The 13962-nt window shown below is 41.2% G+C and overlaps 1 pseudogene; it reads right to left on the bottom strand.

Moving 5' to 3' along the window:
- Nucleotides 1–9749: 9749 nt before the first annotated feature.
- LOC142858320 (large ribosomal subunit protein P2 pseudogene) lies at nt 9750–10124 on the bottom strand (annotated as a pseudogene).
- Between the last annotated feature and the right edge of the window lie 3838 nt (nt 10125–13962).

Here is a 13962-nt window from a genome sequence, read left to right as displayed (position 1 = left end):
ACCTAGAGCTTGGCCTGTGGCCAGCAAGCCCCAGTGAGCCTCTGTTCTCTGGCTGCCACAACACTAGGGCTCCAAGCCTGCATCCCTGCAATCACATCTGGCTTTTTACTGATAACAAGGGTTTGAAATCAGGTCCTCATGCTTGAGCAGAAAATGCTATTAGCTGCTGACACATATCCCAAACCCAAGATATGGTCATCTGTCTGCAGTGTGTCCCCTACCTTGTTCACCTGGGAAACACCTAATGGTGTACAATGTCCAAAGGCTTTCCAGATTTGCATCCCTGACTTCGTAGTCAATCTCACACTCCATATGTTTCTGGCAACATCCAGCCCAGAGATTCTGTTCATAGATCTCTTCCGAGCCATATTGTGAATATCTTTGTTTCATTGCTGGGTCCCCTAGAGTCGGGCCCTGGAACAGGATCCAGATGTACCTGGGAAGGTATGTGAAAGAAGAAAGTCTAAACTGAGAAGTGTCTTAGACCAGACAGACCTGATCTTGCAGAGAAGAGTACAGTGTGTACTTCTTGTACAGCGTGGTTATACTTATGAAACAACAATTCTTCACCAACCCCAGAAGACTTCGCTTATATGTACCTAGCTTCTCACTATGTATCTGTCCTGAAATAGGAATGTTGGGTAAAGGTGAGGCAGAGTCCCAGGGGAAGCTATTGTGAGTAAAACAGAAAGTCCTTTCCTTGAGATGTGGACACTCAAAACCTGGTGGTTAATAATAGTGTTGTTCCATTTAGGAAAAGTAAAGTTCTAGGGTTTGGGGACACTAAGAGTCTGTTGAGATATACATACTGCTCAAATACAAAATACCATGATTCTATTTATGATTTTTTTGTAAGATCCCAAATCTCTGGACCTCAAAAAGAAGGCAAGATCTGAGAGCTCATTAATATGCACCCACAATCCTAAATTCCTTTTTGTTCAAGAAGTCACAGGCTGAACTCATTAAACTGCCAGCAGACCAGAAAAATACGTTATGTGAAAGCCAACACAGGAAAAATTATTTGTAAAGTTCAGCATTTTTTAAAAGATCAAAACCAAACCCTTGAATAATAGGCTGGGCATGTAGCTCAGTTCGCAGAGTGATTTCATGAAGTCTTGGGTTCATTTTCAAATCCTAGGTTTGTAAGTATTACATGCCTGTAATTTTAGAAATTAAAACTTGAAAGATAGAGGCAGATGGACCAGAAGTTTAAGCTAATAACTGGCATTCAAAACCAACCTTGGATATGTTGAGATTCTGTCTCAAAATAAAACAAATAAGCAAAAAGCAAAAACAACAACAACAAAACCCCCCAAAAAACCCTTAAACCAGAAATAATCCCTCTAAACTCCAAATAGCCTGCAAGACTTAAAAAGAAATGTAATTCTAGACATGTATAGATCAAAAGATAGACAAGTTTGTTTTGAAGTAGGATGTTGCTATGCTGCCTCAAATTTATAATCTTCTTGCCTTCGTTTCCTGAGTGCTGGGATTAGATCACGTCTAGCTAGCCTTACAATTTGAACCCATGGAGATAAATGTCAGAGCTGACTAGGAGCCTTGTGACAGCCTAGATAACACATGTGTTCTCCCATCTTGATGGACTAGGTCACATTTTTTTTTTTTGTACCACCAGTGCCATTAGATCAGACAGCAAGCACTAAGAACAGGAATCGCATCTAGATAAAGACTTGTCACTCAGTGTCCAGCATCTTTAGACTCAGCTGGCTCCATCTGCTTGCTCAGCAGTGACCCAAGCAGGCACCATGACATGCTTCTCTGAAGTGATGACCTTGCAGCATTTGGGCTCAAGGGGGAAGAGTTCAAGAAGCTGCTAGCAGTAAATGCAAAACAAGAAATTGCTGCCTGACTTTACTGCTACATGTCCATATTCCTATCCTGTGCATGAGTAAAAAATCAAATTAAGACAAGAATTTTCTATGAACCCCCAAAACAAGTGAGTACTGATCAGCTCTACGCATCTGCTTGACTTTCAATATTCTTAATTCAGCTCTTTTGTTCTCTAATTCCTGCATTCCTACCTGCACCTACTGACTGCTGAGATTGCCAGTGAAACATCATACCTGTTTTTTTTCCTCTTACTTCTTGAAGCACGAGGACACCATTCTTCCATGGTGTGCCTCAGAGCAAAGTCAGTAAAGCCTTGTTTCTAGGGCCTCCCAGCGGATTACCTGGTGAACCAATGACTGATTGGAGGCTGGGTGGTGAGATCATTCTCCCCAGATGAAAGAAGACTGCTAAAGCGTACTTCCTATTATCTTAACTATTAACTAAACCTGTGCTTAGCCAGGCCTTATTTATTAAAGGTTTTATTTATTTATTAATTTTTTTTACAAGTAATAGAAAAAAGAAACACCTCAAATTGTATGGAAGTAACCAGGTTTGTTTTTCTGCTCTGTTAGCTACGTGTTGGCTTCATACTAAGGCCGATTCTTCTGTGGTCATTCTGGAATGGCTCCTAGGACCCAACATAGGGAGGAAGAGTAACTACATGCTAAGCAGTGAATGAACTGGAACTTTGTTGTGCTGTCTAGTCCTGTGGCCTGAACAAAGCTGTAACCTGATTGGTCTCAGTTAGTATCATTGTGAATCTAGAAGAAAAATAGAAATGGAATAAACATGTTAAGGCATTCCTTACATTTTTTTTGCAGCCAAAGTTAACCCTCCTTTGCTATTTTTAGTCTCAGTCATTGATGTCTGGATTTGTACACAATATTATCAGTTGGCCATCAGGAGATTAGTTATCCAGTATGTCCTCTTCTTTCTTTGTGTGCATGTATTTTGCTTGTTCGAGTTTTTGTTATTTGAGACACAGGTCACGCTATATAGCCTAGGTTGACCTGAAACTTGTGGTCCTTCTGCCTCTATTTCCTCAGTGCTGTAGTCACAACCAGCCAGTACCAGCCCAGCTGACACAGCATCTCTTCAAAGATGCTCCCCCTGCATTCTGTTCAAAGTTTGCGTGGAAGCATTTGATGAGATAAAAACAAGTGTCACATCATCTTTTTGTTTGTTTGTTTGCTTTTGTTTCTTTGAGACAGGGTTTCTCTGTGTAACAGCCCTGGCTGTCCTGGAACTCTCTTCAAGTGTCACATCTTAATGACAATCTTTCAAAACAGATGAGACAATTGAGAGTGGTGGTGCATGAGGAATCCCAGCACATCGTTGGTAGGAAGTGGTGGGGAAATCAGGAGTTCAAGGCTGGTGTGGGCATATTGAGACGAACCCAAAATAACAACAAAACTAACAAACATGAAAAGTAAAACACGTGCATGCTAATTGTAACCTCTCATTTTTTGAAATTCTTTACACGTTTTAAGAGATTCAGCAACTTTGACAGTCTACTACGGCTCTTTGCTCTGTGGCTCAATGCCCAAACAATGAACAATAAAAGACTACTTTCATGTGTGCTGCGTTCCTTTCTTCCTCAGGACTCTGAAGTCTTTCAGCTGTTCTGCAGGAAACTAAGGGAGTTAAATCAGCTTTGATGACAAGATTTATTCTGTTGTTATCAAATTTTGTTTTGCTGCTCCGATTCCATGTACATGGAAGGACCTCTTCAGGTCAGCGACGTATCAGTGTAATGCTTTAGGATTTATGAGATGAAATTCATACTGTTATAAATAATATACATGGGGATGGAGAAAAGACTCTATGGTTAAGAGTGTGTACTGCTCTTGCAGAAGGCCTGGGTTCAGTTCCTAGAACATACACTGGGCAGCTCATAGTACATATAGTTGCCTGCAATTGTAGCTACATGGGAGCTGAATTCCTCTTCTGGGCTCTGCAAGCAGCTACATTCACATATGAGCATTCTCCAACTACCCCCGCTTCTGGCACCCATATACATATAGTTTTTAAAATCCCACAATGAACATAATTCAAACAAAGGGTCCATGATCTCAGCAGTTATGATCACATTGACAGGTGTTTGGGCGATGGAAACAGGTCATGCCGGCTTTTCAGCCAATTGTAATTGTAGGATAGCACTGGCTGAAATACATGGCACAGTTTCAGAGGTGTGAAAATTAGAAATGGAAAGCTTTCTGATTCTATAACAATGGCTTTTTTAAAAAAAATGTCTTCACCCCTGTATTCTGAACCATGAGGTGCTTCAACAACATCACTTAGGTTCCCATGACAGTTCATGTTAATTGCCCACTTGACACAGTTTAGAATCATCTGGGAGTCTTTGTATTTTTCTTTGTTTTTAATTTAATTTTTTTAAATACAATATAATTTGGTCATGTTTTCCCCTTACCCAACTCTTCCCAGTTCCCCCTACCTCCCTGCTCACTCAACTTAATGGTCTCTCTCTTTTTCCCTCTATCCCTTTTTACTTCCCTCCCTCTCTTTCTCTCTCTCTCTCTAAAAAAAAACTCATAAAACAAAAATCAAACAGAAATATTCATAAGACAAAAAAAATTCAAAGCAAAATAAAACTAAACAAAAAGTCTATCAAAACATAATGAAACACAAAAATATGGGGTTCATTTTGTGCTGGTCAACGCTCTTGAGCTGCCTGGGGTATGGTTGCCACCCGATTGGAGACAACTGATTTCCCTCTGCCACAAGGTATCAAGATATATCTATTGCTAGTAGCTTCACTCTTAGTAGGGCTCCAGGTCCACTTCCCTTTCTCAGCGCTGGGATCTGGGCTGGCTTAAACCTGTGTAGCTCTTGTGAGTGCTGTCACAGTCTCTGAGTTCATATGAGCAACAGTCCTGGTGTGTCTGGAGGACACTTTCCTTGGAGTATCCATCACCTCTGGCTCTTACCATCTTTCCATACCTTTTTGGGAAGGGAGTCTTAATAATGAGCTGTCTAGGTTAGGTTGGCCTCTGGTCATGTCTGTGAGAACTGTCCTGGGTTTGAGCTCTGAACTGTGTAATAGAGGAAAAAGAGAGCAAAGACTTAGCATGTGTCTTCGTTGGGTTTTTATTGCTTTGAAGAGACACCGTGGCCATGGCAACTCTTACAAAGAAAACATTTAATTGAGGGTGGCTCACTTACAATGATTGAAATTACTGAATTTCAGAGGTTCAGTCCATTATGATCATGAAGGGGAGCATGGCAGTGTGCAGGCAGACGTGGTGCTTCCTCCCTTAAGTTTCTTTCATCGGGGTATTTTATCACAGCACAAAAATGAACCCCATATTTTTGTGTTTCATTATGTCTTGATAGACTTTTTGTTTAGTTTTATTTTGCTTTGAATTTTTTTTGTCTTATGAATATTTTTGTTTGATTTTTGTTTTATGAGTTTTTTTTAGAGAGAGAGAGAGAAAGAGAGGGAGGGAAGTAAAAAGGGATAGAGGGAAAAAGAGAGAGACCATTAAGTTGAGTGAGCAGGGAGGTAGGGGGAACTGGGAAGAGTTGGGTAAGGGGAAAACATGACCAAATTATATTGTATTTAAAAAAATTAAATTAAAAACAAAGAAAAACACAAAGACTCCCAGATGATTCTAAACTGTGTCAAGTGGGCAATTAACATGAACTGTCATGGGAGCCTAAGTGATGTTGTTGAAGCACCTCATGGTTCGGAATAAACAAAGGTAGGACAACAACTAAACAGGATTGAGCCTGAGAATGCAAACCGTGCCAGTATCAGCAGATCTGTCCATTAGTCTATATGGACCCATTAAATGTGGCAAACCTGCTTATCATGTTAATAGGTGCTCAAAGGAATTGAGTCAAAAACAATCACAACTCTTCCCTATAACATCCCTAAATGAAGCAAGAATAAAAGTAATTCATTTAAATACTTTGTTTGTGAGAAAAGATCTTGGTGTGGGATTCCCCTCTGTATGCTGTGAATACCATTGGTTAATAAAGAAACTGGCTTGGCATGATAGGGTAGAACAGAGCTAGGCAGGAAAACTAAACTGAATGCTGGGAGGAAGAAGCTAGAGTCAGAGAGAAGCCATGGAGCCGCCAGAGACAGACATGCTGAAACTTTGCCGGTAAGCCACAGCCTCATGATGATACACAGGTTAATGGAAATGGGTTAAATTAAATATAAGAGTTAGCCTGAAATACGCTTAAGCTATTGGACAAACACTATTGCAAATAGTATAGTTTCTGCGTGGTTATTTTGGGGCTGAGCAGCCAGGGACAAACAAGCGGCCTTACTACAACAGGATCTCTTATATTCTAGAATGGCCTCATATTCATTGAGTAGTCAAGAATGACCTTGAACTTCTGATTCTTTTGCCTCTGTCTTCCAAGTGTCATAATTTCAGGCATGTACCACTGTACCAGGTTTGTACGTTGCTGGAGCTCAAACTTAGGGTTTTATGCAATTGAGTTATAGCCTTAGGTCCTGAAAACAGATTCTTTACCAGGACCAAAAAGCAAATATCATAAATAGAATGATGCTAATTTTAATTAAACAAAGAGCTAGTTCTGTATATCCATAATCATGGAAGATAAACAAATTTAATAAAAGCAAATAATGAGTGCACCATTTGGGCAAGAAGAATACCTCTTTTTGCTAATGGTACAGCTGTATCCCTGATTACTAAGCCTTGGCATACCTGAAACTCTTAAAGTTATACCAGCAAAAGGAGCCAGAGTTGTTCCTTCCAAAGGCAGCCGTGGCATTATGTGGCCCAATTACAGTGGTGGTTACAATGACCTAACAGAAATCACTTTATGATAATGGCTGTATACCTGTGGTGGTTTGAAAAAAAATGGCCTGGAAAGGAAGTAGCACTATTCAGAAGTGTGGCCTATTGAAGGAAGTGTTTCACTTTGGGGGTGGGCTTTGAAGTCTTTTTCTCAAGCTCTGCTCAGTGTGAGAGTCAGTCAACTTCCTACTGCCTCTCAGTCAAGATTTAAGGACTCTCAACTCAAGCACCACGTCTGCCTGCATGCGATCATGCTTCCTGCCATAATGATAATGGAGTGAACCTCTGAAACTGTTAGCAAGCTGCCCCAATTAAATGTTTCCTTTATAGGAGCTGCCGTGGTCATGGTATCTCTTCACAACAATAAAAACCCTACCTAAGATACTATCAATATAAAGCATTTCCTGAATAAGTCCTGAATTGACTTGGTGAAAATATTGGAGATGACTTGCCAGGTGTGCAGAAAAGTATCCTCTAGATGTATCGCTGCATGTGGTCCTCCAAGGGGAAACAAAAAGATTTAGAATCTATATATTCTCCAGAGAAAGAAAGATTAAGTTTTCTGTCCTGGGCAGCATGGTTGAAAAGTCTGTCCCAAGATCAGGCTTGAAAGCATGCTCATAAATATTGGAATCTACCCCTCCAGCACGGTGACTCAGTGGGGCGGTAGGGACTATTAGATGATTAAGATGATTGATATTTGAGTGTAGGCGTGTCTGCTGATTGAAGTACAGAAAGAACTAATCACTAACCACAGAACCTTCTTTAGAGGGAACTATAGAAAAGCTTGTGTTGATCCATAGTCACTTTAGGTTCATGCCCATAATCTAAATGCCCACTCCATTTGGATGGCATTGTAGCTAGGATGACAGAGTTTGTGGTGCCTGTCGTGACAAACACCAATCTGCAGAGTCAAGAGCTGAGTCCTTTAAAGATGCATTAGTGAGTCAGCAGTCTGAGAAGGCAGCAAATAAGTTCCCTGAAACAAAACTGTCTTACATCTCATCTCTGTCCAGCAGATTATACAGGGATGGGGAAATGAAAGCAACCAGTTATTCCAGAGTTTGTTCTTGTCTTTCTGTTCAGGTGATCAGCCACATAGCTAAGACACGAGATGTCTATGTCGCTCCCATTTTTATCCTCCCACCACATTTTCTGGGTGCTTCTTCTTGAGGGCCATCTAAGATATAGAGTGCTAACTCAAAACATACTGCTACTAATTGTGTGTTAGGCTATTGATGCATGTACAGATTCTTTCTTACAAGATGAAGTGAATATTGTCCTTCTAATACAGAGTATAAAAATGTCCTTAACCAAATCCTTTCTGCCCCCTGTATTTTCCATTGTCAATAGTAACTAATAACTATAAAACCTATTTTATGTGGAAGATTTCATTCTACTCTTAGGCCTTTAGTTGGTTGTATGTATTCAGTGTGGCTTTTATTTGTAGGAGATTTTTGAGCATATAGTTGTGCACATTAATTCATACCAAATACAACAGTAACCAGTTATTCTTGTTTCTTCTTCTTCTTCTTCTTCTTCTTCTTCTTCTTCTTCTTCTTCTTCTTCTTCTTCTTCTTCTTCTTCTTTTTGGTTATTTTGAAACAGGGTTTAGAGCTTTGTAACCTGTTCTGGAACTAGCTCTTCTAGACTAGGCTGACCTCGAACTCACAGAGATCCACCTACCTCTGCCTCCAAGTTCTGGGATTAAAGGAATGTGTGCCACCACCTGGCCAAACTGTTATTCTTCTTTAAAAATAAAATAATTTTTTTTAAAATGCTGAAAATAAAGAACACAAACAAAGACACTAAGAAAGGGAGAGTGAATGGTTCACCAGGGCCCTCTCTCCTTGTTATAGTACTTGTAATAGTACTCTTTTGGGTTTCTATAGAAAGAAGCACGCTTTACTTGTGTGATGGCTATTATCAGTTGCCAACTTGACTATATCTGGAATGAGCTACAATCCAGAAGTGGTGGACACAAGTGTAAAAGATTTTCTGCTTGGTTTGAAGTCGGTGAATCCATTTCTAGTCTGGATCTTTGAGGTAGGAGAATACACACCTTTGATCTGGATTCTGTGTCGGGAAGATATGTCTTTAACATGGGCCATACCTCCTGCTGGAAGTCTACATAGGGATGCAAGAGAAGAAAGCTTTCTCCCTTTGTCTGCTTGCCTTTGCCTTGCTAGCACCTCCACTCGTTCACTGGCATTGGAGCCTACTTCTTTGGCATTCCAACACATACTAAAGACCAGCTTGAGACATCCAGCCTTGTGGACTGAGCAACTACGGGATTCTTGAACTTCCATTCACAGCCAGTCATTGTTGGACTAGCTGGACTGCAACCTAGAAGTCATTCCTATAAACTCCATATATTCACTCCGTACATTCTGTTACTAGAGAACCCTGAATAATACAGTTTCAAACAGTTATTCTTTTATTTTATTTTTATTTATTTTTTTAAATTTTTAATTTAATTTATTTTTATTTATTTATTTATTTATTAAAGATTTCTGCCTCCTCCCCTCCACTGCCTCCCATTTCCTTCCCCCTCCCCCGATCAACTCCCCCTCCCTAGTCAGCCCAAAGATCAATCAGGGTTCCCTGCCCTGTGGGAAGTCCAAGGACCACCCACCTCCATCCAGGTCTAGTAAGGTGAGCATCCAAACTGCCTAGGCTCCCACAAAGCCAGTACGTGCAGTAGGATCAAAAACCCATTGCCATTGTTCTTGAGTTCTCAGTAGTCCAAGGTCAATGAGATGACTCAGCAAGTTAAAGGTCTCACTGTACAAGCCGGATAAGCTGAGATCGGTCCTTGGAAGCCACGATGGAGGGAGAGAACTGACTCCCAAAAATTGTCCTTGGACCTCCACATGTGCATGCTGTGATAAGCATGTATCTGTGCTCATACATGCATCACACACAATAAATAATGTTTATAATTTAAAAAGTATTAAAAATTAGGAAGTTGGGGTGTAGGAGCCAGGAGAGAAGAAAGCAGAAGAAATAATCAAAACTGAAGAATTTGTCCCCTTTTCATACCAGAGACATTTTTTTTTCAAGATACATAAAAAAAAATTTTATTTGCAGGGGAGCAGAGATTTAATCAAACAAGCCAAATCCCATGTCATCATCCGACTCTTCCGACTCCTCCTTCTTCTTGTCTTTCTTCTCCTCTGCTGCAGCAGGGGCAGAACCAGCATCAGGAGCTGCAGAGCCAGGGGCAGCAGAAACAGCCACGGGGCAGCAGAAACAGCCATGGCTCCACCAGCAGGCACACTGGCAAGTTTCCCAATACCCTGGGTGAAGACATCCTTAATGTTTTTCCCATTCAGCCCACTGATGACCTTGTTGAGCTGGTCATTGGTCATTGTCTGCCTTGATGCCCATGCTGTCTAGTATCTTCTTAATATCTTTGGCTCTAGGAGGGGCATTGCCCCCAAGGGTGGCAAGCAAATAAGAGGTGATGTAGCACATGTCAGCTGCTGTGGACTGGCCTCACGCGTGTTACCTTGGTGGCATCAGGCACTGAAAGTACCGTAGACATTTTTATGAGCTGTCCTAACCTTCTTTTAGATTTGAACATTTTTACCATATCTTGTGAAGAATGACACTTTTGTTCGTCAGAAGAAGTATTTGTACTCTCCTCTCTTACAAGGGAAATGATACTATGAGGAAAACCATGTTCTTCTTCCTAAAAGCCACTATTTCCTTGCCTGGCATATGGACAGTGAAGGGTTAACAACCTAAAGGCCTCAGGTGGACTCAGAAACTCCCCATAGGAAGAGTTGTCATAGGAGCTGGGAGCGCCTGTCAAGGGGTCAAAATGTCAGGAAAACTCCTGGTGCTAAGGCTCACATGATAAAAACCCCCACCAAAAATCAGTCTCCGAACAAAAGACCTCTTGCCAGGGTATGGGCATGGAAATTTAGAAATATATGTAAAGAATATGAAGATGCATAAAAAATAATAAGACAGAAACCATAGAATAGTACTGGGAGGGCATTTCAATGAATACTGAAATCACCTGCATTCATTTTTCCATAGCTTTAATACCCAATGTAAATGGGGGACAGGGATGGTAACAAAAGACTTTGTTAACATGATTGGTAGGGCAACTCAGTCAATCACTTTAACACTCTGAGACATCAAATCATTAGCATTCTGTGGTCTGTGTATTGATGCTGCTATAGATCATGTATCCTGAAGACCCCCCTCCTGAGGTGACCTCATAGTTACAAAAGAAGGAGCAGAAGTACATTTGCATATCTGGACCACCTGTCAGGATGACATGAATTTACTTGACTGAGCTATCTTAATGTTAAAAGAATCAAGCAAATCACCTCCTAAGCTGGGACCTGTAGCTATGCTTGTCAGTCATTTTGAGCAATCTCCAAACTCTTTGACCATCAGACAAGGTGGAAATGGACCCACATTTTTGGGCCTCCACTATCTTCCCATCCTAAAGTTTGATTTTTCTGCCCTATAAGACCCCCTAGCTCCTATGGCAAGACTGTCTTCCACTGTTCTGATTAAAGGAGAATTCTGTGTCTGAGGAGGTTGATATCTTTGTTTGATTTTTGTGTCACTACAATCAATCCTGATCTAACAGATAGGATGTACAAGTCTCTGCCTTTACAGAGAGACTAAAGTAGAGAGGGTTGAGAGAGGTGGGGAAGGCGGTACTGATATCAAGAACAAACTTTAGGAACCTCAAAGAAAGGAACTAACTCAAGAAAAGTATAAAGGGGAAATATAATAGGTGTTACACCTAGGCATTGAAGTAGGAAGACTTTCATAGACAGACAAGCATGAGGAAGGGCAGTCCAGACTAAGAGGAATAGTGTGTGTCCAAAGGCACCTGGGAGTCTGGAGGCAGGGCAGAATGTCAATGTGTCTAAATAGAAGCAGGTCTATGTGTTGAGACTTATAGGAGTCTCTTAGTGAGATGTGAGTGCTTCTGAACAGGGCCCTGGCTAAATTCATTCCCTTGGCTACCATCCTTTGTGTCCAGAGCATTTGGCCAGGGAGAAGTCAAAGTTATTACTTTGAGCTCCAGAAGAAAGGAAGCTTGCATGCAGGCCACACAGGGATCACTTCTGTGCAACTGACAGGGCGACAGGAATTCCAAATCACCAAAGAGAAGACCTAGGAGGCAAAAGCTTTGAGCTGATGTCTTATGACTTATGTCTTATACTGGAATGAGCACAAAATGCCTGCTGCTAGCCTCTCCCTGAAGTAGTCTTGGTCACACCACCTCTAACTAGAAGTTTAGGAGCATCCCTTGAAAGCAGAACAACATCTGCTGCTTCCACATTAGCTCCTGAGGTATCTGTCCCTGTGCCAGTGAGAAAATACAGCTAGTTCTTTGAGATATCATGAAGAGAGTCTCCAGCAAGGGTGCTGGAAGCAAGTGGTAGCTGCTGGTAGTATATTACTGTTCAAAGCAGGCCATGGCCTGAAGACAGGGCTTTTCCTCATGGCAATGAGACCCTTCTGTCTTGGACACATGTCTCACTGAACAGGATGTAGGAAAAGGACTACACATGCAGACTCTTCCTCCAAAGCTCTTTCTTGGAAGCATTTCTGGACTAAAGCTGAGAGCGTCCAGTGAGTACATCTTGTGAACGGAATCACTGGTCTTTCTAGACAAGGCTTCTCTTCATCTCAGAGCTCCCAGCCCTTCCAGTCTCAATGGCAGTATAGATGATTTCTATATAACAACTAATGAGTAAATGAGAGATGGAGAAAGCCATCTTCCAGAGCCCAGGTACCCAGCATATGCAGTGTGAGGACACTTTCAGTTTTTAGTATTGTCACTGTGTTATTTTTAATACTTAAGCTTAAATTCCAGCAAAACCCACATTGCTAAGATTCAAAGGGAACCTATTCTTCACCTTTTACTTCTGCACTGGCCTGTCCCTATAACTATTGTTTGTTGTGGGAATTCAGTCTGATAGCCAATTGTACAGGGCTGCTGGGCCCAATGGATGTGGTTTTCTCTGGAGATAAGTGACTAAAAGTTCTGTAACTTCCCCAAAGAGAGTTTCCCACTGGTGACCAAGTTCTCAAATATATGAGCTCATGGGGGACATTTTTGATTCAAACCACTATAGGCCAAGTATACTAAACCATTAAGTAGCTTTGAGGGTTGAGTAGCTGGTATACTTTTAGTGGGGAATACACGCAGGAAGATTGATGTATTGACTGTTGGCATTTTCTAGTATTCTTATGATTTTCTCTGGGTACCTGTAGAACCTCATTGTTTCCGAAAGTGCTTTCCTCTAAACGCTATTGAATGCCTTCCTGAAGTCTACGTAACAGACATATAAGTCTTTTCCCAATTCTTCGTATTTTTCTGCCAGTTGCCTCAAAGTGAAGATTTGATCAATCGTGTTCCTGTTAGCTCTGAATCTGCCTTTGCTAGGATTTCCTCTGTTCTGCCCTTGATCTTTTGCAGGATAATGGAGGAGAAGATCTTGCTGCTATGGCACAACAAATAATGCCCCTGTAATCTGAGCAGTCCAGCTTGTCCTTCTTCTTGTGTATAGGGAACCTGAAGAATTTAGTATGTGGGTGGCAAGAGGTCCTGGTGGTTGGCTAAAGGCTACCACACAAAGAGAAAGAGACCTGGTCAGTTGTCCTCATCAACTCAGACCATGAAACCCATTTCCCCATAAATCCCCAGCCACAATACCTCCTTTTAAATGGTGCATTTTCTTTTAAATTACATGTAAGTGTCTTTGTGTGGGGATGCATGTGAATGCAGATGCTCCTAGAGGCATGGTTCCCCGTGGATCTGTAGTTACAGGCTGTTGTGAACCACCCAATATGGACACTGGGAACCAAACTTGCGTCCTTTGTACAAACAGTGCATGTTCTTAACCACTGAGCCATCTTTCCAGGCCAGTGCGACACACACATTCTTAGATAAATCACTAGCAAAGAAGTGTATGGTTGGTGTAACAAGTAGCCATAACTCATTGGGATGAGGTAGGAATCAACCTTCCTGAAAACAACTCCTGGGCTGGAGAGATGGCTCAGAGGTTAAGAGAACTGACTGCTGTTTCAGAGGTCCTGAGTTCAATTCCCAGCAACCACATGAGGACTCACACCCATCTATAATGAGATCTGATGCATAATAAATAAATTAAAAAAAACCAAACTCCTGTCTACACATTGCTGAGCCCAACTGTGGTTCTATTAGAAAGAAACTATGGGGATAACAGCCAAGTGGACAGTAGCGCCTGCACATTTTTACATTGAGGAATATTTCATTTTTCAAAAAAAGATACTTTAAGGCTTTATTTTAAAA

This window comes from Microtus pennsylvanicus, chromosome 10 (assembly GCF_037038515.1).
Source record: "Microtus pennsylvanicus isolate mMicPen1 chromosome 10, mMicPen1.hap1, whole genome shotgun sequence".
Classification (NCBI taxonomy): Eukaryota; Metazoa; Chordata; class Mammalia; order Rodentia; family Cricetidae; genus Microtus; species Microtus pennsylvanicus.
This window is presented reverse-complemented; position numbering and strand designations above follow the sequence as displayed.